This window comes from Chiloscyllium plagiosum, unplaced genomic scaffold, assembly GCF_037043375.1.
Source record: "Chiloscyllium plagiosum isolate Xiang-an unplaced genomic scaffold, Cpla_swu_hap1 HiC_scaffold_27, whole genome shotgun sequence".
NCBI lineage: Eukaryota > Metazoa > Chordata > Chondrichthyes > Orectolobiformes > Hemiscylliidae > Chiloscyllium > Chiloscyllium plagiosum.
Genome location: NW_028270165.1, coordinates 53,237,538 through 53,254,923, shown reverse-complemented (window position 1 = coordinate 53,254,923; position 17,386 = coordinate 53,237,538). Strand labels below are relative to the sequence as shown.

The 17,386-nt window shown below is 48.1% G+C and overlaps 1 protein-coding gene and 2 pseudogenes across 2 annotated transcripts in view; all 3 read left to right on the top strand.

Annotated features, from left to right (window-relative positions):
- The window catches only part of LOC148144088 (uncharacterized), a 179,173-nt gene that overhangs the window by 144,662 nt on the left and 17,125 nt on the right, over nucleotides 1-17,386 (top strand). The window lies entirely within an intron of this gene.
- On the top strand, nucleotides 1,561-5,190 carry LOC148144090 (uncharacterized; annotated as a pseudogene). The gene is made up of 2 exons (XR_015751384.1): nucleotides 1,561-1,750; nucleotides 3,342-5,190. The product of XR_015751384.1 is annotated as an uncharacterized LOC148144090 (transcript).
- Nucleotides 3,811-16,680, top strand: LOC148144089 (uncharacterized; annotated as a pseudogene).

Sequence of the window (17,386 nt, the reverse complement as noted above, 5' to 3'; positions counted from 1 at the left end):
ACTCTTTGAGCCAGTTCTGTATCCAAATGGTTAGTTCTCTCTGTATTCCATAAGATCTAACCTTGCTAACCAGTCTCCCTTGGGGAACCTTGTCAAACACCTTACTGAAGTCCATATAGATCACGTCCATTGCTCTGCCCTCATCAATCTTCTTTGTTACTTCTTCAAAGCACTCAATCAAGTTTGAGAGACATGATTTCCCATGCATAAAGCTATGCCGACTATCCCTAATCAGTCCTTGCCTTTCCAAATATGTGTAAATCCTGTCTCTCAGGTTTCACTCCAATAACCTGCCCACCACCGATGTCAGGTTCCCTGGCTTTTCCTTATCACCTTTCTTAACTAGTGGTACCATGTTAACCAACCTCCAGTTTTCTGGCACCTCTCCTGTGACTATCAATGATAAAAATATTTCAGCAAGGGGCCCCACAATCACTTCCCGTAGCCTCCCACAGAGTTCTCGGGTACACCTGACCAGGTCCTGGAGATTTATCCACCTTCATGTTTCAAGACATCCAGGACCACCACCTCTGTAATATGGACATTTTTAAAGATGTTATAATCTATTTCCCTACATTCTATATTTTTCATGTCCTTCGCCAGAGTAAACATTGATGCAAAATACTCGTTTAGTATCTCCCCTATCTCCTGTAGTTCCACACATTGGCTGCCTTGCTCATCTTTGATGTGCTGGAAATGTGTTGCTGGAAAAGCGCAGCAGGTCAGGCAGCATCCAGGGAACAGGAGAATCGATGTTTCGGGCATAAGCCCTTCTTCATCTTTGATGTGCCCTATTCTCTCCCCAGTGACCCTTTTGTCCTTAATGTATTTGTAAAAACCCTTTGGATTCTCCTTAACCCTATTTGCCAAAGTTGGGGGGATTTGTCTCAGTCAAATCCCTCGAACTCAGCACCGCCTTCCTAACCTGCAATCTTCTTCCTGACCTCTCCACCCCCACCCCCACCCCCACCCCCACTCCGGCCTATCACCCTCACCTTGACCTCCTTCCACCTATCACATTTCCAAAGCCCCTCCCCCAAGTCACTCCTCTCTGCCTTTTATCTTAGGCTGCTGGACACACTTTCCTCATTCCTGAAAAAGGGCTCATGCCCGAAACGTCGATTCTCCTGTTCCCTGGATGCTGCCTGACCTGCTGCGCTTTTCCAGCAACACATTTTCAGCTCTGATCTCCAGCATCTGCAGCCCTCGCTTTCTCCTCTTTCGTAATTTACCTTACCTATTTCTATTCATCTTTGAAAATCCCTTTGTTTGTGTCTGGAAGTTTCCCGATGTTTCAGCTTTCCAAAGGTCTGGAGTAACATTCCTGAACAGGCTGAAAATTAAAAAGAAACCCACCTTTCAGGTGGCTGGGGGCGGGGTAAACCAACCCCCATTGTCCCCTATTGGTTGGAGGGCTCCCCAACCACGCCCCCTCCGTTGGTGACGACGTTGTCGGGACCACGCCCCCTGTGTGTTGGCGCATGTGCAGTGTAGGTCCCGCGGCGACAAAGACAGTGTTACTGAGTGTGGGAGAGGAATGGCGCCGGTGGCTGAAGGAACAAGAACAGGAGCCGCTGGAAAAGCTGAGCAGGTCCGGCAGCTCGTGTCGGGAGGAATGTGAGGAGGTGTTTCGGGTCCGGGGATTCTCCTTCAGAACAGGACCAGGTTTCAGGAACATCCCGGGGAGGTCGCCAGGCCCGAGCGCCAAGACCTGGCTCCTGCCCCCGGGGAGAGGAGACAGTGAGACAGGGTAGGATTGGGAACCGCGGGAGGAGGGAGACTGGGGAGTTTATAAACTCCTAGGGGGAGGCCTCAGGCCGCGAATAAAAGCCCCACAGGCTCAGTGTTTACTTCACCGGCGAAGGAGCTCTCGGGTTGCCCGGGCAACCGGCCGCCAGCTTTGTGAGGGTCAGGCGCCTGTTGTCTTGGGACGGGGTTGTTGGATTGTTGTATAATATTGATCTCCTCTGTACTTTTAATCTTAAATATTATAAAAATGTGCACTGGCTTCAATTTATGAATTCTAAGTACAGAAGCAAAATATAAACATCTCCTTACATGTATCCCAGCATGTGCATAGGAGCCAAGACCGTTTCAAGATTTACTGAGGTGCTGAATCAATAGCTCTTTCCCTTTTGATTAATGAAGGTGGTGCCCAGCAGACTCCTGTACACAGCCTGTTCTGTCAGCCTTTATGGGAAAGATAGGATAGCAAAACCGAGACACCCGTGTAGCCAAGTAATCTGAAGTCACATTTTGGTGTTTTAATCGCCTCAAACGCATGCCATTCAGAATAATGTCAAGGCTAGAGGGGTACCAGGCTCCCCAAGATAGCCAGGATGGATAACATACAGGAGAGCTGAAGTGTTATCCTTATCAAGCCTGTAACGTCTTCACAAATCTCTAACAAGTTAGTTAAATGCAGTGTCCCCGTCAGAAATCCCATGCAGACTCTTCCTAATCAATCCACCTTTCTCCATGTGACTACTAGTTTTGACCAGAACAAGTATTACTGGAAGCTTCTCCACCAAATTTAAACTGGCAGGTGGGACTAGATTGGGTTGGGATATCTGGTCGGCATGGACGGGTTGGACCGAAGGGTCTGTTTCCATGCTGTACATCTCTATGACTCTATAATTGCTGAGATTAACTTTACAACCTTTCTTAAACCAGGCTGCAATGTTTGCAATTCTCCAGTCTTCTGGCACCTCCTCCAAGTCCCTTCCTTCAAGATTGTTGGATGCATTTCATCAGTGCCTTGTCAAACTTCAAGGACCAAATGCTTATCGAAGACTTCTTTCATGTAAATTTTGAACTCTTGGGAGGTCATGTTGCGGCTGTACAGAACATTGGTTAGGACACTGTTGGAATATTACGTGCAATTCTGGTCTCCTTCCAACGAAAAGATGTTGTGAAACTTGAAAGGGTTCAGAAACGATTTACAAGAATGTCGCCAGGGTTGGAGGATTTGAGCAAGAGGGAGAGGCTGAACAGACTGGAGCTGTTTTCCCTGGAGTTTTGGAGCCTGAGGGATAACCTTATAGAGGTTTACAAATTTATGAGGGGCATGTATAGGATAAATAGACAGTCTTTTCCCTGGGTTCAGGTCTGTTTCCATGCTGTACATCTCTATGACTCTGTTGGTTGCATCTGTAAGATCCTGAATCAGCACCTTGAGGAGAATTAGAGTGGAGTGAGAACAGAGGGGGAGAGAGAGTGGGATGTTGCGTTCAATTTTGTGGAATAACAAAAGAAAAGTATAATCTGCAGAAAGTAGAATTGCTTGTTCAGAATTGTTACACTGCACTAAGTGTAATAACTTTTGTAATCTCTTTTTACAGAGTATTTGAAGATCTGAAGACGGAAATTTCAAAATCGCCTTATGTCCGACGCATTGACTCTTCTGCTCCTTGGATGCTGCCTGACCTACAGTGCTTTTCCAGCGTCATACTTTTAAACTCTTGACTCTCCAGCATCTGCAGTCCTCACTTTCACATCAATGTCTGACCGTGACACTGGGACATCAGGACTGCAATGATTTTTGACTGTGATTCTGTGAGAAGGAGCAAAGCGTTTGCTTCTGGCTTGAATACATTTTCAGAATCAGTGGGACTGGATGAGAGACCCTACGTTGCAGCGCAGTGAGTATGGAGCCTGAAACAGTTATACAGCCTGGAAAGAGGAATTCACGGCAGGGTGGGGCTGTACCCACGTTTGTGTGCAGCTGAGGCTTCGGCCATGGAGAAACCCGAGGAATCCCGCCCCGTGAAGAAACCGTGGAAATGTGGCGACTGTGGGAAAGGCTTCTGTGCCCCGTCTGCTCTGGAGACTCATCGGCGCAGTCACACCGGGGAGAGGCCCTTCAGCTGCCCCGAGTGCAGGAAGGGCTTTACCCAGGCATCTGCCCTGCTGACCCACAGGCGGGTCCACACGGGGGAGAGGCCTTTCAGCTGCCACGAGTGTGGGAAGGTCTTCAGCAATTCCTTCGCCCTGCTGAGGCACCAGTAAATCCACAAGGGGGAGAGGCCACTCTCCTGCCCCGAGTGCGGGAAGGCCTTCAGTGATTCCTCCCACCTGCTGACCCACCGGCGGGTCCACACGGGGGAGAGGCCCTTCTGCTGCTCCGAGTGCAGGAAGGCCTTTACCCAGGCCTCTGCCCTGCTGATCCACCAGCGGCTCCACACAGGGGAGCGGCCCTTCAGCTGCCCAGAGTGCGGTAAAGGCTTCAGCGATTCCTCCACCCTGCAGACCCACCAGCGGGTCCACACAGGGGAGAGGCCCTTCAGCTGCTGTGAATGCGGGAAGTGCTTTACCCAGGCCTCTGCCCGGCTGAGACACCAGCAGTCCCACACCGGGGAGAGGCCCTTCAGGTGCCCCGAGTGCGGGAAGGGCTTTGCCCGGGCCTCCAACCTCCAGACCCACCAGCGGATCCACACGGGGGAGAGGCCCTTTAGTTGTCCCGAGTGCGGGAAGTGCTTTACCCAGGCCATCACACTTCAGAAACACCAGCAGGTCCACATGGGGGAGAGGCCCTTCAGTTGCCCCAGGTGCAGTAAGGTGTTCACCTGCTCCTCCCACCTGCAGAGGCACCAGCAAGTTCACGTGCCATAGCAGGGGCATTGAAGGAGTGACGGCTGAGTGCCATTATCGACTGGAGTATTAACCCAGTTCCAGGGCCTCCTGGGTTCGAATCCTGCTGTGGCAGATGGTGAAATTGGAATTCAGTCAGTAATCTGGAGTTCCAAGTCTAATGATGAAGCCATTTTTTTGGGCGGAGGGGGAAGAAAACCCCCATCTTATTCACTCACGTCATTTTTCGGGAAGGAAACTGCCGTTGTGGGAAAGGATTCACTCAGTCGTCCCAGCTGCATCCTTTACCCTGTCTGGCCTATGGTTGACTCTACACTGCCTTCCACCGCCCCCCCACCCCCACTCCGTTCTCTTCCCCACTGGGCCCCTCCCTCTCCCCAGCAAATGAACAGGGAGAAACCTACTTGGATATAGAGTATACGTTGAAATTGCTGAATGAGGCAATACTTCCTACAGGTTAAGAAAGGGAGTGTGTGCACTTTGACTTTGAGCTGTTTTTAAAAAAAAAGCTACTTTTTCCACGCCTTTTTGCTGGGGGGAATCTGAAGCTGTAACAAAGTTGGGTCACAATAAAGGGTTACCTGAACTTACCGCCAGGCTCAGACTCTCTTTGAAGGCTTTGAGCTTCAAATGGTTTTTGTTTTAAACCTGTTGATTTCTTTCAGCCTCCTGCACTAAGTTTCCAATGTCGTGTATCAGATGGAGCAGTGAATGAGTAGCTAGTATCGTTGGAAATTGCAAATATTTCAGGAGTGCAGGTACTGTTTCGTTTTATCGGCATTGTAAAGTTTACTGGCAGCACGAGGAGGTGTGGGCTGTGTTAATTAGAAATGATGTGGAGTTGCTGGTGTTGGACTGAGGTGGATAAAGTTAAAATCTACACAACTCCAGGTTATAGTCCCAACAGATTTATTTGGAAGTGCTAGCTTTTGGAGCGCTGCTCCTTCATCGGGTAGCTGTTGAGCAGGATCATAAGACATAGAATTTATGGCCAAACATTACAGTGTCATGCAGTTGATAAGATTTCCTGAACCAGTCCAGTTGCAGTTCAGTCTTTCATCTTTTAGAATGGGTTGCAGGTTTCGGTTCATTAACATGTATATCCCAGAACTACTTTTAACTCACATTACTCTTTGGAAGGTCAGTGTGGACATTTTGGGCCAAAGGGCCAGTTTCCATACTGTAGGGAATCAAATCTAATCTACACGCACACACATTGGAGAGGGCAGGGTGAGACTTGTCTTTCACTTTGCAGAAGGTGGGAGGTTCTGGAAGCTGTGATTCAGGGTAAACACACGCTGGAAGACCTTTGGCTCAGAGAGATGGAGTTGGAAGCCAGGCTGCAGACATGTCACGGGGAAAGTTAACCGGACACTTTATTCCAGAAGATGGTCATTCCCCTCTGGACAGAGCCTTCTGATTAGGTCATTGGACAGGGTCAGAAGGGTGAGAGTGTGAATCACACAGGTAAAGGGGATCTGAGATTGGGCAGTGGGGAAGAGCTAACTGGCTGAGTGGTGGGAGGGGGGGGGGGTGCTGGGGGTAAGGGGCAGAATATTGACAGGTGATTGTCGTCTTTCTCTGCAGTTAGCAGCAGGAGGCCAGATGGCATCAGTGTCTGTCTGGTACCAGGTTCAGGAACCGACGTGCTCAGGACAGGAGAAGTGGGAAAGGGAGGCTGCAGTGGGTGTGGTCCATAAATCTCAGGAGGGGAGAGCTTCTGCTGAGGGCGCATGAGAAGTCAGAAGCTATGAAAACAAAGCAGAACATCAAAGCTCTGGGTGGCATGGTGGCTCAGTCGTTAGTACTGCTGCCTCACAGTGCTGGGTTTGATTCCAGCCTCAGGTGACTTTGGTACATTGTCCCCCTTGTGTCTACGTGGGTTTCCTTCAGGTGCTCCAGTTTCCTCCCACAGTCCAAAGATCTGCAGTTTCGGGTGGATCAGCTGTGCTGAAGTGTCCAGGGATATGCATTTTCGGGTGCGTAGGGTATGGTAAGTGGGTTGGTCTGGTGGGATGCTGTTTGGAAGGTCAGTGTGAGGTGAATGGGCTGAATAGCCTGCAGGGATTATGTGATTCTACTGCTTTAGCCATTTGTATATTGAGAAATGATTACTGTGGTCCTGGGAAAGGTGGGATTTATAGTGTCACTGTCCTCTGTCCATTATCTTTCTGTCCCCCTGTCCATTTTCTCTCTCTTGACACCCACCCTCAGCTCCCCCCCCCCCCCCAACCATTCTCTTTCCCCACCACCTATTATTTCTCATGCCTCCATCCCTCTTTGATCGCTGTATCAAGCCCTTCTAAGAAGAGAGAGACAGATGATGATGACTACCTGGGAGATGGGGGTGCACAAGAAATGGCTGATCTTTAACATTGAGCATAGCTACTCAAACAACATTAAAGCATGTTCAATTCTATTTTTAAAAAAGCTGCAGGCATCTTACTGAAACTTGCGTTGAAACATGTGCAGTCTGGCCACAGTTGAGGACAGGCTGTAAGGGGTGAGTTGCCCATTCTAATATTGTCAAATTGGTTCAGACTATGAAGAAATAGAGTCATGGAGCATGGAATGAAACAGTTTGGTCTGTGCTGATCAGATATCCTAAATTAATCTACTCCTATTTGCCAACACTTGGCCCAAACCCTTTAAACCTTCCTATTCGTACACCCATCCAGATGCCTTTTAAAAGTTGTAATTGTACCAGCCTCCACTCCGGCAGCTCATTCAGTACATTTGCCATCCTCTGCGTGAAACAAGTTACCCCTCAGGTCCCTTTTAAACCTTTCCCCAATCACCCAAAACTAATGTCCTCTAGTTCTGGCATTTCTTGAGATAAATTAAATGTCTCATGTTTTTTCTCATCCTTTGGTCCCTCATCTTTCCCCACTCAACCTAAACCTATGCCCTCCAGTTTGTGACTCCCCTAACCAAGGGAAAAGATGTACAAAAGTTGAGCAGCCAGCCAAAATGCAAAAGGAATACAATGTTGAGCCACAGGAGGGAAAAAATTGTGGTTCAACTTTTTTTTTCCTCCGATTGGCATTTAGAACATAGAACAATACAGCACAGAACAGGCCCTTCGGCCCACGATGTTGTGCCGAACATTTGTCCTAGCTTAAACACCCATCCATGTACCTATCCAATTGCCGCTTAAAGGTCACCAAAGATTCTGACTCTGCCACTCCCACAGGCAGCGCATTCCATGCCCCCACCACTCTCTGGGTAAAGAACCCACCCCTGACATCTCCCCTAACATCTCCCCTATACCTTCCACCCTTCACCTTAAATTTATGTCCCCTTGTAACACTCTGTTGCACCCGGGGAAAAAGTTTCTGACTGTCTACTCTATCTATTCCTCTGATCATCTTATCAACCTCTATCAAGTCACCCCTCATCCTTCGCTGTTCCAACGAGAAAAGGCCTAGCACTCTCAACCTATCCTCGTACGACCTATTCTCCATTCCAGGCAACATCCGGGTAAATCTTCTCTGCACCCTCTCCAAAGCTTCCACATCTTCCCTAAAGTGAGGCGACCAGAACTGCACACAGTACTCCAAATGTGACTTAACCAAAGTCCTGTACAGTTGCAACATCACTTCACGACTCTTGAATTCAGTCCCTCTGCTAATGAACGCTAATACACCATAGGCCTTCTTACAAGCTCTATCCACCTGAGTGGCAACTTTCAAAGATCTATGAACATAGATCCCAAGATCCCTCTGTTCCTCCACGAAGAACCCTACCGTTAACCCTGTATTCCGCATTCTTATTTGTTTTTCCAAAATGGACAACCTCACACTTGGCAGGGTTGAACTCCATCTGCCACTCCTCAGCCCAGTTCTGCATCATATCTAAGTCTCTTTGCAGCCGACAACAGCCCTCCTCACTATCCACAACTCCACCAATCTTCGTATCATCTGCAAATTTACTGACCCACCCTTCGACTCCCTCATTCAAGTCATTAATAAAAATTACAAACAGCAGAGGACCCAGAACTGATCCCTGCGGAACTCCACTTGTAACTGGGCTCCAGGCTGAATATTTGCCATCTACCACCACTCTCTGACTTTGACCGGTTAGCCAGTTTTCTATCCAATTGGCCAAATTTCCCTCTATCCCATGCCTCCTGACTTTCCGCATAAGCCTACCATGGGGAACCTTATCAAATGCCTTACTAAAATCCATGTATACTACATCCACTGCTCTACCCTCATCCACATGCTTGGTCACCTCCTCAAAGAATTCATTAAGACTTGTAAGGCAAGACCTACCCTTCACTAATCCGTGCTGGCTGTACCTAATCAAGCAGTGTCTTTCCAGATACTCATAAATCCTATCCCTCAGTACCCTTTGCATTACTTTGCCTACCACCGAAGTAAGACTAACTGGCCTGTAATTCCCGGGGTTATCCCTATTCCCTTTTTTGAACAGGGCACAACATTCGCCACTCTCCAGTCCCCTGGTACCACCCCCGTTGACAGTGAAGACGAAAAGATAATTGCCAATGGTACTGCAATTTCCTCTCTTGCTTCCCACATAATCCTAGGATATATCCCGTCAGGCCCCGGGGGACTTGTCTATCCTCAAGTTGTTCAAAATGTCCAACACATCTTCCTTCCTAACAAGTATCTCCTCTAGCTTACCAGTCCATTTCACACTCTCCTCTTCAACAATACGGTCCCTCTCGTTCGTAAATACTGAAGAAAAGTACTCATTCAAGACATCTCCTATCTCTTCCGACTCAATACACAGTCTCCCACTACTGTCCTTGATCGGACCTACCCTCGTTCTCGTCATTCTCATGTTTCTCACATACGCTTAAAATGCCTTTGGATTATCCTTGATCCTATCCGCCAAAGATTTTTCATGCCCTCTCTTAGCTCTCCTAATCCCTTTCTTCAGGTCCCTTCTGGCTATCCTGTATCCCTCCACTGCTCTGTCTGAACCCTGTTTCCTCAACCTTATGTAAGCCTCCTTCTTCCTCTTTACAAGACATTCGACCTCCCTCGTCAACCAAGGTTCCCTCACACGACCATCTCTTTCCTGCCTGACAGGTACATACATATCAAGGACACGTCGTATCTGTTCCGTGAAAAAGTTCCACATTTCCACGACATCCTTCCCTGACAGCCTATGCTCCCAACTTATGCTACTCAGATCCTGTCTTACAGCATCATAATTACCCTTCCCCCAATTGTAAAACCTACCGTGTTGCACGCACCTATCTCTCTCCATAACCAAGGTGAAAGTCACAGAATTGTGGTCACCATCACCAAAATGTTCACCCACTAACAAGCCCATCACTTGTCCCGGTTCATTACCGAGTACCAAATCCAATATGGTCTCCCCTCTGGTCGGACAATCTACATACTAGTTAGAAAAGCTTCCTGGACACACTGCGCAAACACCGCCCCATCCAATCTATTTGATCTGAAGAGCTCCCAATCAATATTTGGGAAGTTGAAATCGCCCATGACTACTACCCTGTGGCTTCTGCACCTTTCCAAAATCTGTTTCCCAATCTGTTTCTCCACATCTCTGCTGCTATTGGGGGGCCTATAGTAAACACCCAACAAGGTGACTGCACCTTTCCTATTTCTGACTTCAGCCCATACTACCTCCAAAGGCAGATCCCCCTCGAACTGCCTTTCTGCAGCCGTTATACCATTTCTAATTAGCAACGCCACCCCCTCTCCTTTTTTACCACCCTCCCTAATCTTACTGAAACATCTGTAACCAGGAACCTCCAACAACCATTCCTGTCCCTCTTCTATCCACGTTTCCGTGATGGCCACAACATCGTAGTCCCAGGTACCGATCCACGCCTTAAGTTCACCCACCTTATTTCTGATACTCCTTGCGCTGAAGTATACGCATTTGAACCCATCTCTGTGTCCGCAAGTATTCCCTGTCTGTGCTACCTTCTTCACAGCCTCCCTACATTCTTGGACATCCTGACAAACAGCTAACCTACTTGCTGGACTACAAGTCCGGATCCCACCCCCCTGCCAAATTAGTTTAAACCCCCCCCGAAGAGTGCTAGCAAACCTACCCCCCAGGATATTGGTGCCCTTCTGGTTCAGGTGCAACCCGTCCTGCTTGTACAGGTCCCACCTTCCCCAGAATGCAGTCCAATTGGACACTTCAAATCTGTCAGTAACGTAAGCATCGCTGAAGAGCATAATGCGCATGCCCCTCGGTGTCAGCAAGCACTGCGCATGTCCGTTGGTGTCAGCAAAAGACCGAGCATGCTCCTGGTTGTACACACAAACGACTCATGACCTACTTTTGATGTACCAATAGGAAACTCGGGAGGACCGGAAGGTGTCTTGTCCTCCTGCCAATCGGAGCACCGCTATTGCCTGAATGCGGAAGTTGGATAATGAGCTTCTGAAGTTGCTGCTGCTGCTCCTGTCTCTCTGAATGAAGATTGAGCTTTACCCCAAACTGCAACTTTCTTCCTCTGTCCAACAACTGTGAGTACAGCACTCTCTTTTCTCGCCACCTATTCCACTTTTTTTTTCATTCTGGCGTTCAATTGTTGACTTGCAACAACTGAAAGGAAAGGGAGTGAATTCAGGGAGGGGACAGAGTGTAGCAATATTGGTCGAGAGTGTGGTGCTGGAAAAGCATAGCAGGTCAGGCAGCGTCCGAGGAGCAAGAAAATCGACGTTTTCCTGCTCCTCAGATGCTGCCTGACCTGCGTGCTTTTCCAGCACCACACTCTCGACTCTAATCTCCGGCATCTGCAGTTCTCACTTTTTTTGTCGAGAAATGTTGGTCCAGATTTATAGAAGAATACAACGCAGTACAGGCCCTTCGGCCCTCGATGTTGCGCCGATCCAAGCCCAACTAACCTACACTAGCCCACTATCCTCCATATACCTATCCAATGCCCGCTTAAATGCCCATAATGAGGGAGAGTCCACCACTGCTACTGGCAGGGCATTCCACGAACTCACGACTCGCTGAGTAAAGAACCTACCCCTAACATCTGTCCTATACCTACCCCCCTTAATTTAAAGCTATGCCCCCTTGTAATAGCTGACTCCATACGTGGCAAAAGATTCTCACTGTCGACCCTATCTAAACCCCTAATCATCTTGTACACCTCTATCAAGTCACCCTAAACCTTCTTTTCTCCAATGAAAACAACCCCAAGTGCCTCAGCCTTTCCTCATATGATCTTTCTACCATACCAGGCAACATCCTGGTAAACCGCCTCTGCACCCGTTCCAGTGCCTCCACATCCTTCCTATAGTATGGCGACCAAAACTGCACACAATACTCCAGATGAGGCCGCACCAGAGTCTTATACAACTGCAACATGACCTCAGTACTCCGGAACTCAATTCCTCTACCAATAAAAGCTAGTACGCCATATGCCTTCTTCACCGCACTATTTACCTGGGTGGCAACTTTCAAAGATTTGTGTCTCAATTGGCAAACACATGGCAAATGCATTACCACAATGTGATAATATAGCCTTTGCTGTGAGAAAGCAGAAAGGAGGTGCATTGTTTTAATGGTGACATGTTGGGATATGGAGAAAGTGAGGAGTGCAGATGCTGGAGATCAGAGTTGACAAGTGTGACTCTGGAAAAGAACAGCGGGTCAGACAGCATCCGAGGACCAGGAGAGTTGACGTTTTGGACACGAGCCGTTCATCAGGAATGTTATGTGGATGTACAAAGAGGTTTCAGTGTCTTTCTACACCAGTCAATACCCGTTGTCAGACAGATGCACTAAGCAGTCAGCAGGGCAAGTGGTGTATTAGCAAGAGGAATTGAGTTCAGAAGTGGGGTAGGGCCTTCCCGCAGTTAGGGGGTCATTGAATATATTCAAGGCTGAGTTCATCTGATTTTTGAACAACAATGAAGTGGATGGTTATGAGGGAACAGAAAAAATGGTTTTAAGAACAGTTACAGCCACTCTCTGGCTAAAGAAATTTCTCCTAATCTCGGTTCTGAAAGGTCTTCCCTTTACTCTAAGGCTGTGCCCTCGGCTGCTAGTCTCTCCTTCCAATGGAAACATCTTCCCAACATCAACTCGTCTAGGCTATTGAGTATTCTGTTTGTTTCAATTAGATTCCCCTGAGTGTGACCCTGTTAATCAGCATGAACCAGACCCTTCAGGATGAGGTACAGCAGGGATTAGGTTCAACAAAGTGAGAATGGAGGGAGTGTGTGGGATAGAGATTTTGTACTTCCAGGGAATAAGAATTACAGAGAGTTTGCTATAAATTAGAATTGATTGGATGGGGCAATGGGCCAGGGAGTGGCAGATGGAGATTAATTTAGGGAAAAGTGATGTTTGCATTATGGTAAGGCAATCCAGGCAGGACAGTTAAGGGAGTGTTTCAGAACAAAGAGACCTTGGAGTGCAGGTTCATTGTTCCTTGAAAGTGCAGTCTCAGGTAGCCAGAACAGTGAAGAAGGCATTTTGTATGCTTTCCTTTATTAGTCAGAGCATTGAGTATCGGAGTTGGGAGGTCATGTTGTGGCTGTACAGGACATCGGTTAGGCCACTTTTAAAATACTGCATTCAGTTCTGGTCTCCCTGCTACAGGAAAGATGGTGTGAAACTTTGAAAGGGGTCAGAAAAGACTTGAAAGGCTGTTGCCAGAGTTGGAGGGTTTGATCTACAGAGAGAGGCTGAATCGGTCAGGGATACTTTCCTGGAGCATCGGATGTTCAGGGGTGACCTTATAAATATTTATAAGGGGCATGGATAGGGTGAATGCAAAACTAGAGAGCAAATGTTTGAGGAGAGAGGGGAATGATTTAAAAGGGACATGAAGGGCAACTTGTTTCACGCAGAAGGTGGTGCATGTATTGAATGAGCTGTCATAGGAAGGGGTGGAGCCTGATACAATTACAGCATTTAAAAGGCATCTGGATGGGTACAAGAATAGGAAGCGTTTAGCGGGATATGGGCCAAATGCTGGTAAATGGGACGAGATTAAGTTAGGATATCTGGGCGGCACATATGAGTTGGACTGAAGGGTCTGTTTCTGTGCTGTATGACTCTCTGGGTCTTTGGTGAAACCAGAAGTGTCATTGTGAAGACTGGACTTTCAGAGCAGCCTTCAAATATGTTTTGTCCTTACTGGGAGCAGAAGAAGTTACAATGAAATCTTTCATTTATGAGACAGCACCTGAGTCAGTGAGTACATCTGAGATTTTGGTGGAAAGTGGGATTTCATTGCACTGTGGGGATGAAACCCTACCCTATCCAGTCATTTCTGCTGGTAGGTGAGATCAGACCTCAAGATTAGTTGGAGTAGATTTAGGATAGAGATGAGGAGGAACTGCTTTTCCCAGAGAATCGTGAATCTATGTAATTCTCTGCCCAGGGATTTACATATTAATGATATCTGCAATCCATTGTAAAAGATGAAAGACTTAACGATCCAGGTTTGTTCAATATATCATTTCAATGCCAGGACACTAATGCTTTTCCAGAAATTGTGTCTTATGATCTTACACTCCACAACCACCTGATGAAGGAGCAGCGCTCCAAATGCTAGTGCTTCCAAATAAACCCATTGGACGATAACCTGGTGTTGTGTGATTTTTAACTTTGTCCAGGTAAGGTTTGATTGGCAAGTTCAAATTACCCATAGTGCTCAGGGATGTGCAGGTTAGATGTATTAGTCAAGGGGTAAATGTAGAGCAATAGGAGTAGGGGAATAGGTGTGGTGAGGTTGCCATTCGGAGGTTGGTGTGGACTTGTTAGAACAGTGAGGGTTCTCTGAAGAGAAGGGATTTTTGTAAACTGTTCAGGAAGGGGAGGAGGGGGGAAGCGGTGGGTGGAGTGTGGGGGGAGGGGGGAAGCGGTGGGTGGAGTGCGGGGGGAGGAAATTTGTTCACTTGTAGCAACTGGAGTGAACCCGGGGAGGGAGCAGACTCTGCAGACTCAGATATGTGTCTTAATTACCCGGGGAAGGAGGGTTGGAAGGATTGGGTGCTGCTGTTTTCCCTAGTGCATCAGAGTGTGAGGGGTAACCTGATAGACTTTTTTAAAATCATGAGGGGCATGGATTGAGTAAATAGACGAGGTCTTTTCCTTGGGATGGGGAGTCCAGAACTCGAGGGTAATAGATTTAAGGTGAGGGCAGGGGGAGGGAGACTGCAAAGAGACCTAAGGGGCAACATTTTCACGCAGAGGATGGTACATGTATGGAATGAGCTGCCAAAGGAAGTGGTGAAGGCTGGTACAATGACAACATTTAAAAGTCATCAGCATGAGTGTATGAAAAGGAAAGGTTCAAAGGGATATGGGCAAAGCGCTGGGACGAGATTAATTTTGGATATCTGGTTGGGCACAGAGGAATTTGACCGAAGTGTCTGTTTCTGTGCTGTACATCTCGATGACTCTGGCTTTCCACAAATGTTTGTCATGTCTATGTTCAGTTTCTCTCTGGTGGCGGTGTCAATGCCTTGATGTCTCGTTTTGCTTTCCTCCCCACTTCCTGGGAATGTTAACCATTTTGTCTGGTTGTTCTTCAAGAAGCTGCATTCCAGATTTACCCTGAATTGAGATTTTTTTGCTTCCCAAAATCCGACCTGCTCACTCTCAGCAATATCCCAGTGTTGTGAAAGATATTAAATTTCAGGTGGAGTTATCCAAAACTCAGAGATGTCAGTCTTGACATCTTTGCTTTTCTGCCCCTATAAGATCTTCAGGAGAATGAGTTAGAGCGGAGGGCGGGGGGAGGACAGAGTGTGGGATAGTGCTTTCAATTTTGTGGAATAACAACACAAACAAATTGCTTGTTCTGAATTTTTATTCTGGACTGACAGTAATGAATTTTGTAATCTCTTTTGACAGAGTATTTGAAGATCTGAAGACGGAAGTTTCAAAATCAACAGATGAAGAACTTATGCCCAAAATGTCGACTCTCCTGCTCCTCAGGTGCTGCCTGACTTGCTGTGCTTTTCCAGTGCCGCACTTTTCGATACTGACTCTCCAGTGTCTGCAGTCCTCACTTTGACGTCAATGTCTGACAGTCACTCAATCCATCGGGACCACAACCATTTTTGACTGATTCTGTGAGAAGGAGCAAAACGTTTTGGTTCCTGTTTCAGTCCGTTCTCGGCATCAGTGGGACTGGACGAGAGACTCTACTGTTGGAGTGCACGGAGTGTGGAGCCTGAAACAGTTATAAGGCCTGGGAAGAGGAATTCACGGAGGGGAGGAGCTCTACATGTGTTGTGTGCGGCTGAAGGTTTGGCCATGGAGAAACCCGAGGAATCCTGCCCCATGGAGAGACCGTGGAAGTGTGGCGACTGTGGGAAAGACTTTCGTTTCCCATCTGCTCTGGCGATTCATCGTCGCAGTCACACCGGGGAAAGGCCATTCCCCTGCACAGAGTGCGGGAAGGCCTTCAGCAATTCCTCCGACCTGGTGAGGCACCGGCGGGTCCACACCAGGGAGAGGCCCTTCAGCTGCCCCGAGTGTGGGAAGGCCTTCAGCAATTGCTCTGACCTGTTGAGGCACCGGTGGGTCCACACGGGGGAGCGGCCCTTCAGGTGCTCCGCATGCGGGAAGGGCTTTACCCAGGCATCCACCCTGTTGGCCCACCGTCAGGTCCACACTGGGGAGAGGCTGTTCCTCTGCACCGAGTGCGGGAAGGGCTTCAGCAATTCCTTCGCCCTACTGACCCACCAGCGGGTCCACACAGGGGAGAGGCCATTCCCTTGCACAGAGTGCAGGAAGGCCTTCAACAGTTCCTCCGACAGGCTGAAGCACCAGCGGGTCCACACGGGGGAGAGGCCCTTCAGCTGCCCAGAGTGCGAGAAGGGCTTTACCCAGGCCTCTGACCTGCTGAGGCACCAGCGGGTCCACACAGGGGAAAGGCCGTTCAGCTGCTCTCAGTGCGGAAAGAGCTTTAGCCGCTCCTCCCACCTGCAGAGACACCAGAGAGTTCACATGGCATCGCAGGGGGTTTAAAACAGCAACGGCTGAGTGCCTTTATTGACTGGACTATCGACCCAGTTCCGGGAGCTGCCAAGGCAGATGGCAGAATTGGAATTTGGTTAGAAATCGAGTTCAGAATCTAACAACGAAACCATTGTCAGGGAGGGGAGGGGGAACCCCCATCTGATTCACTCACAACCTTTTAAGGGAAGGAAACTGCTGATGTGGGAACGGATTCACTCACTCGTCCCAGTGCATCCTTTACCTGGACTGGCTTACACTTGACTTCAGACCCACAGCAGTCTGGTTGACTATTCTGCACTCCTTCCCCCTCCCCCCCCCCCCCCCCCCAACTCCAGCCGATGAGGGGGGAGAAACCTACAAGGTATGGGTTTAAATTGGTGTATGAGGTAATACTTCTAGTTTATGGCTATACCAAGGATTCAATTACAAAAGGGCAACTCTGTGCTGACAAATAGTAAAGAAAGTGGGGGTGAGGGGGCGGGGGGAGAAGTGTGTGCGCTTTGACCTTGAGCTGTTTTTAAAAAAAAAAGATACTTTTTCTACACCTTTTTGCTGGGGGGATCCGAAGCTGTAACAAGGTTGGGTCGCAATAAAGGTTACCTGAACTTACTGCCGGGCTCAGACTCTCATTGAAAGCTTTGAGCTCCAAGAGGTTTTTGTTTAAAAGCTGCTCATTTCTTTCAGCTTCCTGCGCTAAATTTCCAATGTCATGTATCAGATGGAGCAGTGAATGAGTAGCTAGTATCATTAGAAATTGTAATTTTTTTAGGAATGCAGGCACTGCAATGTTTTATCAGCAGTGTAAAGTTTCCTGGCGGAAGTGTTCACCAGAAACGTTGTGGAAGTG